This window comes from Barbatula barbatula (genome assembly GCF_947034865.1).
Source record: "Barbatula barbatula genome assembly, chromosome: 24".
Lineage (NCBI taxonomy): Eukaryota > Metazoa > Chordata > Actinopteri > Cypriniformes > Nemacheilidae > Barbatula > Barbatula barbatula.
Genome location: NC_136787.1, coordinates 8,236,498 through 8,255,250, shown reverse-complemented (window position 1 = coordinate 8,255,250; position 18,753 = coordinate 8,236,498). Strand labels below are relative to the sequence as shown.

The following is an 18,753-nucleotide window of genomic DNA, read 5'->3' as shown; positions in this document are numbered from 1 at the left end:
TCCACTTCTTCTGCATCCACCAGGAAGGGGGTCGAGAACAGCTTGATTTGTTTTTCAATGACAGAAAAATCTTGAAAACGCTGGTTGAATTCTGTCACGAGAGATGTAATTACAGAAGCATATTTCTCCTTTTTAGCAGAAAGGTCTGCCTTTGGAAAAGCAGACTTGATTTCAGACAGCGCAGGGAAGTGTGCAGCATTAAAGCTTCGTAGTTGTGTCTCAAACAGGCGGAGCTTTACACAGAAGGCTTTCATGTGCGCATACAGGTGTGACACCAGCTGTTCTTTGCCTTGTAGGTTCTTGTTCAGTGTATTCAGATGATGAGTGAGATCAACTAAAAATGCCAGGTCTGCCAGCCACAGAGGGTCACTCAGTTTATGAAGAGGTCGGCCCTTCTCTTTCTGATCTCAGCGAATAAAACCGCTCCAGCACAGAGCCGCGGCTGAGCCAGCGCACATCAGAGTGGTAGAGTACATCCCCGTATTCAGCATCCACGTCAGATAAGAAAGCTTGAAATTCCCTGTGGTACAGTCCTCTAGCTCGAATTATGTTGACAGTTTTTACAACAGTGTTCATCACATCGCCCAGCTGGACAGTCTTGGCACACAGTGCTTCTTGGTGGATTATACAGTGCATCCTAACAGCTTCACCTCCGCTCTCTTTTACCTTGACGCACACCATGGATGCCATTCCTTTGCGCTCACCCGTCATGGCCGGAGCTCCATCCGTTGTTACTCCACAGAGCTTGTCCCATTTAAGCCCCATCTTTTCAACTGCCTCTGACACAGCGTCAAAAATATTTCCACCCGTCGTTGTGCCTTTTAGGCTCATCAAATCAAGCAGCTCCTCCGTACAGCAAACATTATCATCGACTCCCCGCAAAAAAATTAAAAGCTGTGCGGTGTCTGTGCTCTCATCGCATGCTATCGAGTAAAATTCAAAAGCACAAGCTTTCTCTCTCAGCTGAAGTTTCAGGTTAGCTGAGAAGTCCTCGATTCTCCGCGCCACTGTATTTCTGGATAAGCTCACGTTGTTGAAATCCTGCACTTTTTCCGGGCACATTACTTCTGTGACTTTGATGAGGCACTGCTTTATGAAATCACCGTCTGAGAACGGTTTGCCATGCTGGGCAATAAGTTGTGCGACTTCATAGCTTGCTGCTGTGGCGTTTTCCTGTATTTTGTTAGCACGAAAAAAAAAACTGTTGTTGAGCTTGCAGGCTAGCTGCCATTTGCTTGAATTTCTGTGCTCGTTTGGCACCTGTGTACGATGCGTAGCTCTGATGCTTGGTCTCATAGTGCCGACGGACATTATACTCTTTCATCACGGCAACATCTTCATTGCAAATCAAACAGACACACTTTCCGTTGATTTCTTTAAAGAAATATTCATTTTCCCACCGTGTTTGAAATCTTCTACACTCACTTGCTATCTTGCGTTTCTTCGGTGCTGCCATTTCTGGTAACTAGTGGTAAATATTTTTCTTTGCTTAATTTTGTTTAGTGGAGAAGCACCTTTTCTGTGACTGGCTCCATCTAGTGTTGAAACTGAGAAGTGCAACAGAGTTGAGCTCAAGCGCCATGTGCGGGCCATATTCAATTATATTTTCAGAATTTGCTGCGGGCCAATAAAAACTGACCCCGCGAGCTGTAGTTAGGACACCCCTGATGTACATGTTTCAAACCCGCCAAACTGATTCCGCCCAAATTTTGTCCGTCCGCCCAAGACAATTATTACCCACACAATGAAATTCAAAACCGCCCAATCTGGCAACTCTGGAGAAGGAGCAGCATTTGATGACAACATGTGGCTGAGCGACACTGTGTACAATTATTTACTCATGTGGTATTACTAGCCGCAGGATAATGCATCCAGTCGGTTGTTATCGCAGAATAAACCCCTCCAGTGTGATACAAGAGCTGATTCTAATCCTGCAGATAAAAGAGCCTTACACAATGACAGGCTAACTGTACGTTCTCCCCCTCCTCCCCAGCACACTACCTCTTTGACTGCTGAGGACAGTATGAGAAAATATCAGCCACCAGCAAACAATTCTCAGCACTGCAGACCTCGGTACACACTACCTTCACCTAAACATCGAACTCTCCTCTTTCGCCCCACCGACTGACACCGAAGTCACCCGACTTCTCTCCCGCCACCCCACCACACGTCCGCTTGACCCAATCCTCTCCCATCTCCTTCAGGCCATATCCAGCACACTCACACCTGCACTCACACACATCATCCACACCTCCCTGCTCACGGCACTTTTCTATCCACATTCAAACAGGCCCAGGTCACGCCCCTACTCAAGAAACGCACATCAGACCGTTCTACCGACAGTTACAGACCTGTCTCTCTCCTTTCATTTATTGCGAAAACTATTGAAAGGGCAGTTTTCAACCAAATTTCTTTATACCTATCCCAGAACAATCTACTGGATGACACCAGTCAGGCTTCAAAACAAACCACTCCACTGAGACTGCACTGCTATCAGCACAGAAGCACTGCGGCTAGCCAAGGTGGAATCCAGATCCTCGGTCCTGATTCTGCTAGACCCATCTGCAGCGTTTGACACGGTCAATCACCAGATACTGCTAGCAACCCTGTCATCCTTAGGAATCTCAGGCTCCCCTCTCCGCTGGTTCCAATCCTACCTCTCCGGCATATCATTCAAGGTGTCATGGAGGGGCTCACTGTCCACTGCTCACCACATGATAACTGGGGCACCTCAGGGATCTGTGCTTGGACCGCTGCTTTCTTCCATTTACATGACATCCTTAGGACCCAAAATACGGACACCCGACTTCTCGTATCACTGTTATGCTGACGACACCCAGATCTACAAGCAGCAGCACGCCTCATCTTCCAACAGCCCAAAAGGGCTCATGTGACGCCCTTTTCATCTCTCTCCACTGGCTACCGGTTGAAGGTATTGACAGACAAATAAAATAAAATAGGGGTACACTAACCCTCTTTTTTCAATAGCTAGTTGTCTAGCTTTTGTTGAAACGAGTAACTTTTTTATTAGCACCTAATGTACTATTGCTCTTTTATGACATATCGCTTATTGCTCCCCGAACTCTTTGTAAGTCGCTTTGGATAAAAGCTTCTGCTAAATGACTAAATGTAAATGTTTTCTGTTATTTAATATTGATCATTATCATCAGCAAACTTGAGTCAGCTAAATTAGATAAATTAGGTTGCTAATTTATACATCACCCTAATCAGATTCAAGATCTTTATTGTCATTTATACCTGATTTTGCAGATGGGGTACAAAAGCAATAAAATTAATAATAAAGGACAAACTAAGAACAAAGATATACTACAGTAAATGTAAAAGAGAATACAATAGAAAAGTTATTTTTTAGTAAAAAAGTGGCAGTAAGTAGTATTTTAGTAAAGGAAAATGTATTTTTTGATTTATAGTTTCACCTTAAATTAAATAATGTATTCGTCATTTATAAACTCCTTTCATTGTCATTTTCCTACCATAAGGGGGCGGTGTGGTTCAGCCACATGCCGCTGAGCTTTCAAGTGCACAAGTTAGTTTAGCATCTGGTTTATTATGAAAGTAGCAAAAGTCAAGGTGGGAAGATTTGAAACTGTCGTGACAGGTTTGAGAGGTTGCAGATGCCTATTTGTGGTTACAATTTAATTCTGAATCTAGGAAAACGTGTAAATATGCGCCATGCATTTACATTATGTATTTTACACATTTGTGAGAATGTTTCTGTAATTTCTGAGTGTGCTTTTCGATGATTTGATAATGATTTTACATGCATTTACCACAGTCATAACATACCTAAACAGTATTAAGAAGTATTCATATGAACATTAGTATATGTGGGAGTATTAGTTATATGATCTGAAACCACATTTATCCAAAGATTATTGTATGCGAATGAATTATGCAGATGATTTAATGTTACAATCAGTATTTCTGATCAATGATTTGTTTAAGAGCACTTTTGAATGCTATGCAGCAATATAAAATCCAGAAACGACTGAGAGACCTAGAAGCCCGAAGTCTATAGTTTAATAAATTAAAGAAGATGAGGCACAGAAAATTTGGGTACTTTCCACTGACAATTGTACCCAAGTTATAACATTGTATGCAATTATTTAATATGGTAATAATGAGCCATCCGCCATTAAAGACCGATTTTCCACGACACTTCAAATTCCATGAGGTCCATGAGTGCAAATCTCAACATTCAACTTCAGTTTTTTTATTTTACAAGCTTTCACATTGGGGCTGTGAGTGTACATTTTAGTGTACAGGTATAAATACTTACTTTACATGTTCACATAAATCTACATGCTCTCAAGTTTTGCTACTGATTTACCTTCATTTCAGTCCTCAGCTAATCTTGGCAAATTGTGATCTGATCTCTCTGTTTACATTTACATTTGGCAGACGCTTTTATCCAAAGCAACTTACATTCCATTATACTATACATTTGTTTCTAAGTATGTACGATCCCCTGGCTGGGATCGAACCCACGGCCTTGGCATTGCTAGTGCCATGCTCTAACCACTGAGCTTTGTTAATGCTGATATATATACTTATTCTTTAAAAATATGATAATAATCACATATCAATCTAATCTTGGATGAAATGTTGACAGAGCATTTTCGCAGTGTTTCAGTTCTTACTTGTTGTTTGTTTCATGATTGACAGCGGTTTTACCAGACAGATGGTACACCAATTAAGCCGTTCCTTTTCCTGAAAAACATTGTGCATATGTTATATTTTAAGCGCTTTAATCACAAAGTCAATACAGGGATACAAAGACAAGCTTCTGCTTATACCAAAACCCAAACTATAGGAGGTGGCGCCATTGCCTTGTTCTTTTTCTTAATACAGAAACTCAGATGAGTATAGAAGACCTCAATTGTGGATGAGGAGTAGAGTAATCCTGAACCCCCTGGGGGCTTTTAGGATGAGCGATAAATCTGTGGGGTTTTATCGCTCATCCTAAAAGCCCCCAGGGGGTTCAGGATTTCTCTAGAGATCATGACCTTGAACTCACTTTGCCATTATTATAAAGGGAACTGTATGTTTGTCTGGATTTTTACATATAAAAAAGAATATTGCTTGCCAAAAGAAACAACACTCATGTCTGACGGCTCAGGTGCCTAGTAAGGTTTTTTATTTATTTGTGTATTATATTGTTAAAGATTTATTTATAAAAACAATTTTTAATTCCAAAGTAGATTCAATAATATGGATAGATTAATTAATAAAACCTAGATTAAATATAGAATCAATCGTTTTAAACAGAAATTACGAAAGACAGAGACGAGACAGAAATTGAGCACCACTAATAAATCGTTAGTACTGTGACAAATAAATGTGTAGTTTAACTTGAGTAGAATTTTTTGCTAAATACGGAGAAAAGTTAATAAATAAAAATAGCTTAAGAGATTCAATAATATGGATAAATTAATTAATAAAAAGTAGATTGTACATGTAATCTTTCTTTCATAATATCATTTCTAACCACTAGATGGCGGTCTTGTAAAAGAGCACCGCGCATAAATAGTTAGTACTGTGACAATTAAATGCGTCCTAGGGTGTGACAGCAAACATTTTGAAAAACAAAATGTTCATTGTTATTTTATATTTTAAATATTAAGTCATATACACTGTTTTTTTTAGTAAATGTTGGACACATGGACAGCATATTTGTCAACTAAACTATTGCTGCCCTAAGTACAATCAAATACATAATAATGAAAACGTACTATTTAAAATGTTGTAGATTTTACAACTGAAATACTTCCCAAAATGTCCAATGGTAGGTCAAAATGACTTTTGGTGACACCTATATCAGTTGTTGTCAACAGCTGACTTCCTAGGGGCCTCAGGATGACTTTATAATTTATAATGAGACAAAATGAGCATTGAGATACATTTTAAAACAACTAAAAAACAAAGATTGAATACATTGGTGGGCCTTGGAGTCAGAAAGGTGGAGAGCCCCTGTCCCATATTCAATACTGTCTTGAATATATAAATACACGGCTCAAAAAGCATAACAATTTACACCTAAGCATCACAGCTTAACACCAAGTCAGTTAACCTTCAGGAATATCAATCAACCCGGTACGGAAGCATACGTGAACCATTTTTACTTGTTTCGGTGCAAATAAAAGTGACAACAGGTACACCGGAGAGGCAATAACAAGGGTGATTTGGGGAGGACCATCCTCAGAGAGTCTCACAGACCTCCGCGTGCTATGAAGTATCAGGATGAAATCCTCAGATCTATCGTCAGATCTTATGCTGGTGGAGAGCCCTCCTGGTGCATGATAATCCCCGACTTCATGTTGCCAAAGTCTGTAGGCAGTTTCTGGACGATGAAGGCATCTACGCCATTGACTGGCCCTCACGTTCCCCAGACCTAAATCTAGTCGAGAACCTCTGGGATGTCATGTATCAGAAGCCATCAAGTAGCACCATAGTAGTAGCTCACTTATGCTCTGATCCAGGACTAGGAGGAGATCCCCCAGGACCCCATAATGTCCTGGGGATCTCCTCCTCCATATCATCGGGAGTACGCCCAGACTTTGCTGGGAGTTCATACGGACACGCGGGGCCATGCACATTACTGACTACATTATGAGGTACTGTGGTGATATTCAAACACGTTGAATGAGCCAGTTTAGCTGTCTGACCATAAGACAACTAATGGATCTTGATTGAATCAATTGGCATCATTGGATGTCTTAATTCTAGATCTGATCACTATAAATTGCTGAAATGGCAGAGAGAGCGATAGAAAAAAGCTTTGTGGTTAACTTTCAGATTATGTAGCCTACTTCCTGTACAGCTGGGGCACATTCATTCTCATGCGCCCTTGCTGTTACAAACAACTGATTACATCTTTCGTGCAACTACATTGGGAGTCACTGCTGAGCTGCTGATACCACTCATACGATTTGATGTTATTGATAGTATTGATGTTTTTTTACCTGAATTTACTTTTTTACTGTTAATAAAGCGAGCCCCCATAAGGATTTGAACATTTACTACACTAAAGATGTATGAATATCATTGCATTAGGTATCAATTTCAAACCAGTTTAATGGACATAAGAAATCAATTCCTAATACAATTTACACCCATGTCATAGCTAACGAAGGAATTTATACAACAATATATCTTTTATAATTTAAATCATAATAAAGGTACTTTCGTGAAAGTGTACTTCTTAAATGTTGAAATCACTTTTAAGCCCCACACTCAAAAAAGGAGGATGGGAGTTAAGGGACTCATGGGACAAGCACTTTCAACAAGTTGGTATGATATATAAGGGTCTTCATGAAATGTTTGAAATATATTTTGCGTAAAAACACTCAATGGCTGAGTAAACACTTTGCCTCGTCAAAAACAGCTATGCACACAGCAACCCGTTTTGGTGCATGTCTCTTTAAATGTTAATGACTTACAGCGCACCTCACCCCCCTTCCATCCAGAGTGTCAACACACGCGTAATAGGCTACTGCCATGGCAATGGTTTAGCTAAATTCTATTTCCTGAACTCTGCTGTTAGTTTCATTTTAAATGTCTCAAATAATTAGTCCTGAGACAAAAAAATGTGTCACAACAAACAGCATTGGGCATGTTTGCTTGCCTTGGCAAAAAAGTTTGCCACCACTAAACATATTAAGCAACATAATGTATTGACATACATACAGCTAAACTCCAAGTGCCCATTTGCCAAATAACATATAAATATAGAGTAAGTTTAACACTGGCTTTGCATGTTCTAGCTCGTGACTGACTTAGCTGCCTTCGGTATCAAATGCTAATGTTATCCTCCTACAGTATATATACGGTACATTTATGTCAATTCAGACTGCTGATATATATTACTTCGATCGCCAGCTTTGTCTCGTTCAGTTGGTTTCAATCCCTCTTGAGGAACAACTGAAGCTTATCCTGCTTTTACTCTCCCAGGTTGATAAAGGTCTCCGGCTTGAAGTTATTTGCGCAAACAAGCTGGTTTTAACTTATGGTTTCTGAAGGATTTCCACTAATAATAAAATAAATAAACTCCCGTCTCTTCCGAGGTTGGGACTCTGTGCAGCGGATAAATTGCATGTTGTCCAGGAACCTTAGCCTTTAGGTGTGTGGAGTTGTGTAGATTAATGGGCGGTAACATTATAATAAGATCCTCTTATTTACGTCACAACAGGAGCGAAATCTAAACGGCTCGATTCTCACATGTTTGCAGGAAAAGGCACACCAAAACAAACTTACTCGGTTCTTGTTTCGCACCACGTTAACCAATCAGGAGCTTGCTCTAGTAGGGCCGTGAGCGAGCGGCAGAAGCCCCTCCCATGACGCGAATTCGCGTCTGTAATGAAGCGAATTTCATGGCGAATGATGCGAGTAAACTCAAAATGTTCAAGCTCCAACTACACGCGAATAGCGCGATTTACCGCGTTTGGTGTGAACACTCTATTTAAAATGACATTAGTTTCTTCTTAGTTATTTGTATTCAAGAGAATGTTTAAGCATGACTTTGTCAGAAAGCTGTAAGACTTTCTTTCTTCTGCAGGACACAAACGAAGATATTTTGAAAAATGTTATTAACAGAAAACCGTTGGTCCTTATTGACTTGCATTGGTTTTGTGTCCCTACAATTCTGGGGCCCCATAATTACATTTTTTCCCAAATGATTTTTTCTGGATTCTGTGTTTTCAGTCACGAGTATTACAATAGAATAACAATATTTATACATTAAATTCCACTTTAATGCCTGGATTCTGTCCACGGTTTCCCAACCGCAAAAAGCATATGGCCCTATATACAATATAAGTCAATGGGGACCAACGGTTTTTGGTTCCCGACATTTTTCAAAATATCATCTTTTGTGTTTTGCAGAAGAAAGAAAATCACACAGATTTAAAATGACAACAGGATGAGTAAATGATGTCAGAATTTTCATCTTGAAAGTGAATTCCTTTAACGATTCAATAAGAATAAAGATTAGCTAAATTATTTAATGAATGGCAGTATACCTTGGGTATCGAGATATGTATGGCTTAATATATAAACAATGACATTGACTTGTTGAAATGTGAAATTATGTACTTAATTATGAATAAATCACCTCAGTATCCCTTTAAACATAAATTGACAGGTTAACTATATTTTTTCACAGTTTAACATTTTAACTTTACTTTTAGACACTGCAGTGTAGTCAAAAACATTACACATTTAACAATAATGACACTTCATGACTGTAACTGAGATTGCCCATGAATATTTCTCAAAAAGTTTAATGCCAAGTCGAGTATGTCAAGAAACAATGGCTCCCATCTCACATAAATTATTATCAAAAGTAAAAAAGCAAAAATACACTAGCACATCTTTTTATTACTTACATATTTATTGAATGTTTACACATCATTAGGGATCAAATGAATATGTCAGAAGAACTGCCTCAACTTTGTATAAATCTAAAGTGGACCTCAATACGGAGATAAAAACAAAAAGCGTGTGATGTTTGTCCCTTCATGCGTTCCGTAGTGTATATTCAAGTGATTGTTTTAAAGTTAGCATCCTGCCCTTTATATTCAATTCCAACTATTTTTGGGGTTGTCTGCTGAATATAACTCTCACAGTCTCCTGCCTCATTTTTGTAAAGGCTAAAAACAGTGAACTGTTCCCACTGGATGGGTTAAATGCAGATTTCGGGTATGGGTCACCACATATCTAACAAGTTGGTCACTTTTACCCAGTCACCCTTTACCCTCCACTTGCGACGCCCCTGGGTGCCGGTATGTCCTCTTGACACAAGCCAGCCTGCCATAAAAGAAAAGTGTGTTCAGTAAGTGTCTGTTCAATGTAAACATGCATTAAATCATCACTTTAAACTAAAGTCTTTAAGACATACGTTGGTTATTAATATGTATGTTTGTATTGTTTCTGACCAACAATATTAAAGTGTCTTTATTTTCTTTCTTTATAATTTTAGCATTATTTATATTTTGTTTTTATCCCACAGCACCCTATATTTACTGGAGAACAGATTCGTTTGTCTGTGTTTAGTATAGCTGCTTGTGTATGCAACCATTTACATTTGTTGAGATCTTAAAGACAATTGGCCCATGAACCCATAATTGTCTCTCTTAATATAATCCGAGTTCCTTTAAGCATCCTTTAAGCCCTACTGTTCTTAACTGAAGAGATACACTTACTTTAAGTGTAAAGTTTCTGTCCGTGTCAATTGGGAACCCTGGATACCAGTCAGGGTATTGTGATATCACTGTGCAGGAAGTGGAAAGTTTACATCCCCTGGGTGAGAAATGCCACTCAACACCAGACACACTGAGGGCTTGAGACTAGCGCAAAACACAAACATGCCACATGGCAACTCCTAAAGGAATATAAAGCCAAGGTCAAATCAGGTGAACACCAAATGAAGAGTTTGGTTCCGAAATGAGAACTCCTTTTTCAAAGTTAAAAAAAATCCAAGTGCATTCCAATTAATATCAATCAAACTGCAGTTGGTTGGTTTTGATTTAAGCCATAATAACAAAAAATACAGCTAACTAACACAATAAAACACATCTAAAACTTAACATAATAAAAAACATGACTCATTTTGGAACCAAACTCTTCTTTCAGTACTGTCTTTCTTTCAATTATGAGTCTGTGTGTAATAACACAGCGGATATTTTGAAACGACCATCATGCAACAAGCTGTGGCGGATGTATATCTATGCTGACTGAAGAGAGGAAGATACAGCATTGAGCATTAAAAGGAGTTTTAATGTATATTATATTTAATTAAGTCAAACCACTTTTGGATCTTTAATGTTGCATAATCATGAGAAACCCAATGGTAAAATGAGAAACCCAATGGTAAATAAATGTAGCGTTTGTTCTGGTAGGTCACGTGAGTCAAACCTGCATCAGCTGATCTTCATCTTCCTATAGAATATGATGCAATCACACCTTCCGTTTAAATTTCATTCAGCTAACAGCAGTTTATTGCGTTGCTCAGGAGCAAATTTCCCTCCTCCCTCCTCCATCCCCAGCTCCACCTCACATTTTCAATTTGGACTTGACTGTTATTCCTTTTCACAGTCTCAATCACTTTACATTATGTGTTACACTTATATGTCATTAAGAACTAATGACATCCGCTTGTTCTGTTCTGGATACCCTATGGGGGTTATCGCTGCATTCCCTGCTATTATTCATGCTGGCTGTATGGATGGGCAGGGAGTTTTTGCCCAGAACATAACCATATCGCCAATCTAAAATGTATGCTAATTGTCAATCATTTTTGATGGTAGTGAACCTGACAGAAATCCTTTAATAGTTTCACATCATACGTTGGCATTGTGGGTCCCTGGGTTCATGAGGTCTGGGCGTTGGTAAACTGCCATCAGGAGCTCCTCTGCCGGGACTCCAGGGTTCTGTGGAATCCGGGTGAGCTGACACTGAATCCTCCGTTGATATAAGAGCCTGATCAAAGCCGCCCTGTTTCGCCTGAGCGATTTTCATAGGATTACAGATTAGAGAGACAGGAAGCAACGAGAGAGGCTCGCAGACAGATAGAAAGGGAGAGTGTGAAGAAGTGTGGAGAACGAGACAGAGACAAAGAGAGAGCTAAAGAGAACCGTAATGATGTGCAATTAAAGCCGAAGGCTGAAGTGGGTAATTTTTGGGATGTTAAGATATTTTCTCCTATCTTTGCATGATATGGAGAGTTTAAGTTGTTCTGTTTGTTCGAGCAGACTGATATGGTAGACACTTATGCAAAATTATATTGTAAACAGTTTTTGTGTTCCTTTGGAATCAAACACGTGACTTTAGCATAGCGACTACATGTTCTTTTTGTTGCTTTGCAGAAACACTGTAGCTTGGCTGTAAATTCAGCAAATTTATAACGGATGGTGCAATGACAGGAAGTCTTGGACGGCACAATAAGCATTTTTTTGTTGATAGAGACCATTACTCAATACGGCATCTGTTCTTGGCCGGAACCACTGCACAACCGCTTCACGAACACTGAATGAAGAGACGTGCAGGAAAGAACGAAACACACTTGTTAATATTGGTCTTTGCACTGCATTATCTTGATAAGAAGCACACAAGCCTGAGGTCGCGTCTTGCATCTGCGAAATCTATTTCCCCTGAAACCCATGCAGCGCAGCCTTACAACTGTCATGCACACAGCAGAAACACAGGTTCTTTAGGGTTGCGTGGTTATAATGTGTAAAAAATTTGAAAAACTGGTTTAGTGAACACAAGGGTCTTCAGTGGCACCAAATGACTGAAATACTGAATGAATCGGCACTGAACCTTCATTCACTGTAATTCTGAAATTGATCACAGCATGCATGAGCAGATTATGCATGCGATTTTGCTTTATATGTGACTGAAGAAAACACAAATACAATAAATGGTGTTCTGCATGAATATGTATGCCTTGTGAGATTAAATGTAGAGCTGTAATCATGTTGCTTCTTTATTTACAGTTGATGCACATAAATCATTCACGCTGTTTCATGGAGATGCGAGAGCCAATGCAGCGCACAATCAAAAAGGTTTTATGTGCCAGACTCTTGCCTGCACGGACAGATTGTACATGCATCACTCCCACAGGAGAGCTGTTTATAGCCATTAAATCTCACCCAGAATGCAAGAAAACAAGCCCAAACTGTACCTGGCTTGCAATGAAACCTTTACAAAGGTACGTAATTTAAGGGAACTGTTCACCCAAAGAATTTATGTTTGTTATTTATTCATCGTTGTGACATTAAAAACCTGTACATGCAACACTCAATAAGGAAGTCCCGCCTTCCAGTGAAATCGTCAGTAAAAACTGTTGATTCTCTGGGGCGGGGTTCTTGTGAGGCGCTTGCCTGCCTGAGCGCAGGCGCAGTAGATGTGGCGATTTCGAAAATAGTTTTTTAGAGCAATTTAAGCTTAGCAAACCAAAGTTATGATACAGTTCAAGTCTTGTTTAATTATTGATCGGAAAAATGCTGTTTAATTTAGATTTTTGTTAGCGATTTTAGAAATATGTGTCTTCCCCATTCAAGCAGATTGGACTGGGGACTTGCTATGACGTAAATAGCTTCCCAGAGGTGTTGACAACATGGCCGCCGAGTGGCATGACCTTCCGTAATCGGACTTTGGTGTTAGATACAGTAGCACCATTTTTTTAGTTGGCTAGTTCTAGAAAATGACAGATTAATACATCTCAGCAAGACTTGTGTGTTTATTTTGCTTAATTTCCATTACGTTGATTTTAATTTAGTATGAACCGCGATATTTCAGATTTATTATCTTCTCATTAACAAAGCATTATTGGATGACAGTATCCCGCTTGACAGCATCACGATGCTGTCGCAAAGGTCCAGGTTTTCCATGTGGCTGTAAGGTAACAGGTCACAGTAGCGAAATCCGATAGGATCAAGTGTCTGAGTTTGTTCATTAATCATCCAAACTGCTGCACACACGTGGCCCAAGACCCATTACCGTCACCTACCTGTCTGGTGATATCCACAAGAAAAGTTTGCGCTTCGAGTAAATGTGTATAGAAAAGAGCAGGCTATGTGTTCTGGCCACCAACAGCTTTATAGATATCTACACTATTTAAAAATCTGTAAATATAAGGCAGAATGTACTATAATCATTTGAAGGTCACACTTGACTTTTCGTTCCATTGACTTCCAATCATACGCATGCGAATACGACAGACCCGAACCGCAAACCCGCATTGCGTAGCAAAGTTCAAGTTTGGTGAACTCTGACCTGCGAATTCGCGTCACGTTAGTGGAAGATTAAAACGTCACAGCGTGACCTCTCGGCACAGACACTGAAAGATGAAGGAATCGCACCCGCCCATTTTTGCAGCACCGTCCGAAAGAATTTTGCATTCTCAGAGAGAAGTCTGACCGTGGACTAATACATTTTCCAGTTTTCTTTTTTTCATTTTAGGTGCACTGCAGGGCTGTTCAAATCCACATCTGGGCCATAATCCTGCAGAGCGTATTTCCAGCTCTGCTGTCTCTCATTTTGAAGTAATCCTGCAGAGACTGGCTTGTGTTTGGTTTGTGTGTTTGGTAAGGATTTGAGTTACATGTCCCAATTTTCAATAGCTCTGGTTTTGCACGTGTGTATACAGGTGTATATGTTTGTTTGTTTCAGGTGTTGATTGGGATGCACGGCACAGATGCACGGGACGTGGTCCTCATCTGTCTGGGGTGAGGCAGAATATTTTCCCTTCAGTCAACAGGAGACTGGAGGGGATGTATGTGGCGGTGTGGGGGGGGTGTTGGTACTTGTGCTCCAATCGCCCACCAGCAATTGCTGGATATTTTATTTGTCAGCACATCTATCCGTACAAGCAGGGAACCAATAGCTGCGGAGGATGCGGCCTTTCTGTCACAGAAACGGTTTGCACAGCAGCAGGATATTACAGCCTTATCCAACCCCCTCCCGGTCCCTTGGTCATTCGGTCCCTCCTTTACCCCTTTCTGTTTTCTCTCTCTCTGTTTTTCCTGCGAGCTCTTTAAGGCATCAATGAAATCGCAACCAAGCCTGCTGTTGACCGACCGGAGGAGCGTGAAGAGCAGAACATCTGTTTACACGGTCTTATCAGATAACATACTCCATTCCCGTCTGATTTTCTTTGCTTTATTGCGGCCAATCTGCGTTTCCCCGTAGCGTGTTTATCTTTTCTGCTCTCTCTTTTTTCTTCTGGATTGAAGCCTTGCTGTTTTCCCTTCTCTTCTTCTGTACCCACTGGCTCCTCCCTCCGCAGCTCTCATGCTCCCTCACTCACAGACGGACACACTTGAACACAAGCACACATACATACGCACACACACACGCCCTCCTCCCCCATCGCTGCAGTGTCTCTTAACTGCCTCGGAGCTACAAGAGGGGAAATAGCACACTGACAATTATAAGAGCAAGCGAGAGTAATACAAACGAAAGGGTGCGTGTGAATGGGTGCATGTGGAGATCCGGACAGATCCGAGGATGTCGGTGGTACAGGACTAAGGGGAAGGATTGTGCGAAGGATTCAGGCGAATGTCTGTCTGCAGTGGTGCTGGTGAATGGACGCCAAACGGTGACACGGTAAGGGAGCCTTTTCTTTTTTAACCGTAATTTTTTTTTATTTGTGTCACACAAAAGCTAAACACACTGTTGGTGCCCTTGGGTCTGTTTTTGGCTCGGGAAGGTGAACGTGAGTGCGGTTCAGCATCCCCACTAGGAGAATGGTATTTTCCTCCATCTCCGTGAGGTGATGCTTAGGGATGATGCTCTCTGGAGTCTTGTATTGGGTAGATGACTGTAGGATTGAGGACTTCTTGCATGTCTTGGCCACACACATATGAGAATATTATGGACTCTCATTTGTAGTGGAGAATGTTGCTAGGTGTAGCGTTTTCATGCCACGCTCCTCCGATTTGTTAATACAGAAAGAGCTGAATGAGGTGCACACCCACGGAGACACACGGCCGCCGCCGGCGGTGTAGCGAACGGCCCACATTGTCATTCTACATTTGGCCATACTCCTGTTGATCTACGTGAAACAACGACATCGCTCTTCATCGATCAACATGTGACTGTGTAAGCGCAAATTGGATCGTTGTTCCCCCGTGGCCAGTCCCCACCCCATTCGTGTCATATGAAGCATTTTTGCTCCAACTAAAATTCCTGGGATTGTTGAAAGGGCAGCAGAGGGTGGTGACAGCATGCATGTGTGTGTTGTGTGCAAGGAAACCTGCACGGGGAGGGGTGGGGTGAGGTGGCTGGGGTGGGGGGACATAATGGTAGAAGGAGGGTGGAGGTTGATGCGGTACGAAGACGAAAGGAGAAGAGGAATTTGAAATAAATTTTGTAAGAAGGTTGTTCAAGATCCAGACGCAACAAGGGAGAGGGTGTGTGGGAGGCCTTTGCATCCATAAGAAAGAAAAATATAAAATGACGTCTTAAGCGATCTCTCTTAGATAGCATGCAATGAAAGGATTTTAGCTTAATTTCGTACAAATTAATTTTTTTACTCACCCTGATGCCGTTACGTAGTGTGCGCGGGAGTTTCTACAGAGAATCATGTTTAGAAATGTCAGGCAGAATGGTAGTGACCACATCAGTCGCTATTCACTTTTAATGGATGTTGGAATAGTGTTAACTATTCGAGTCAAATGTTATTCTTGTCTTCTGTTCTGCAGAAGAACAACAGTCATCCGAAAACATCATTAATGTCAGTAATGACAGGATTTTTATTTTTGGGTGAACGATCCCCTTTAAATTGCCTGCTTTTTTGAAGAGATCTTAAACATGTCAAACTTGGGTTTGCAATGGTAGTAAGCTCCGCAATAAGAAATCTGAGATTTCTATATAAATACAAATATCGAACTAATAAAATAAAATGAGGGGTGTCAGAATGTAGCGGTAGCAGCAATTATCGTCATAATAAAAACCACGGTTACCAATGGTGAGTTAATTCTGCAAATATTACAGTACTGTAGTTTGGTACCGCAATATTGTTGATATCGAAGTTATAAGCAAAAATTGTTGTCGTAATTCTTTGGCCACGACAGCCATCTAGAGAAATGTATTGATTACCATTTTACTGTGTACTGCTTAAAAAATATTGTGACACATTATTTACATTTACATTTATGCATTTGGCAGACGCTTTTAACCAAAGCGATTATACTATAAATTTGTTTCTAAATATGCAATCCCCTGGGATCGAACCCACAACCTTCCTATTGCTAGTGCCATGCTCTTACCACTGAACTACACAAAAATTTTCTGTTATACCGTTCCCAAGGTATGAGCTCTTTTTTTATGTTTCGTTAAAGACGAAAAGTGTAGGAATCTAGCAGGGCTTAATTTGTTGTTTGCCTATCTGCTTTATATGTGTACGTAAGCATGTACTGTAGGTTTAATTACTAAATATAGCTGCAAGCAGCAATTACGGGTCAAGGCCAATAACGGCCTAAAGGGAAATATTTTGGACATGTCATATGACCACTAGGGGACGCTGGCAAATGACTTCACAGGTCCTCTCAGAACATGACCTTGAAGAACGTGAAGATACAGCCTCATGACCCTTTGGCGAGCTTGCCTTAGAAAGTGTTGACGCTGTATACAAGAAACATTCGATCAATCTGTCTCCAGATACCAAATTTTGTGCAAGACATTTATTCTGGTCGAAACTTTCTATCTTACCTCAGGTCATGACTGAGATGACATTTACCAAGTTTTGTGTCGATACAAATTGTGCAAACCATCTATAACAAGTTCGAAAAAGTAGGTTTAACGAAAAATTCAAATTGGCGGGAACATTTCCATGACGGAAAACGACATCATATAGTGTCGGCATGAGTCAAGGGTTCAGAGGAAAACATTATTTTGTTTCTAGGATGTAGGATTCCAAAAGTAAAAGTCAAAAACAAATGTGAAAGTTTGGACTGTTGGTGGCACTATAGAGTTTGGGTTAGAGACTCCGTATTTGCCATGGTAACAGGTCAGACTGTCCTCTATGTGTGTGCCAAATTTCACAACTTTCCCATGTACAGTCCTATGGGGTGCCATAGACTTCCATGGCAGAAGAAGTAGAATAATAACGGAAGCAATTTGATGTCTATGCTTCTTCATGGGTTGACCCTTAAAAATGCATGAAAAAAATAACTATAAAAGGGGTGCCTTGCTTTCAAAAAGTTTGGGAACCACTGATTTAACTTGACGTGTTCTTTTCTGGGGAAAAATATTGAACACAATAAGCAACAAATAAACATTTAAAAACTGTAGTGTAATTGTAATACCGCCATACAGTGAAAACATCATTTTTTTGGTTTAAGGTTATCATACCATCAAAATCTCATGTCAACAACTGTGTCATTTGTGTCTAATTGAAGAAACATTTAATACAGAGGTTTTATTTTAATCAACTATAACTAAGAGCTTTATCAGAACAACACCGTACAAAGCGCAATGCGACAAAAGACAATAGAGCGCTTTACCCATTATAATTAAAAATTGCGACGTGACAGTCGCGTCCTTTGTAGACACGTTGCAAGTCTTCTGAGCTATTAAAGAGAAACCATTGCACAATAAAAAAAATTCTCTAGGGATTTCTGCTGAAGACGTCAGTCCAGACGTTACGCTATTTAAATATACTCTACCTCTTTTAAACACAGTGATCTTTGCTATTGCTCAACAGAGTACTTATACAGTAAAGATGCTTTTGTAGTCACAAAGACAGAAAAACTGAATATATGATAGTGCCAACACTCCCCCCGCATCCCACAAACTGACCAAACTGCAGGATGGTTGTGCAACATCAGCTAAGTACCAGTTAATATTTGTACATCCTGTGCTGTCGTCTGATATGATGCCTGTAATGGCAGGCTTACCGGATTTGTGATATTGGTTTCATTTGTTCTTGTAAATGGTGCGTGGATAATCGTGAGCGTCAAAACGCGGGCATCAATATCAGTGATTCAAGCGTCAACTGTTGCCAAAACAATTACCACAACAAAAAAATGAAAGCTTGGTGAATGATGGTTAAAAATAAAACTGTCACAGTAGGGCCGATTGTAACATGCAATAACAGTACTTTGATTTGAGTGTAGCGTATTGGCGAGAGCATGCCTTAAACAAAACTGTCAAAGCACTGAAGTTTTGATTGTTTTTACATTTAGGTCATGTTTATAGACAGAAGAATACCTGAGCCTCTGATGTGGTGCC

At 40.2% G+C, this 18,753-nt stretch overlaps 1 protein-coding gene across 1 annotated transcript in view; it reads left to right on the top strand.

The window, feature by feature from the left end:
• Positions 1 to 14,190: 14,190 nt before the first annotated feature.
• Positions 14,191 to 18,753, top strand: part of gnaz (guanine nucleotide binding protein (G protein), alpha z polypeptide) — a 39,663-nt gene continuing 35,100 nt past the window's right edge. The window contains exon 1 of the mRNA XM_079449421.1: positions 14,191 to 15,126. The gene's annotated coding sequence lies outside the window, so the exon portion shown is untranslated. The remainder of the gene's footprint in view (positions 15,127 to 18,753) is intronic.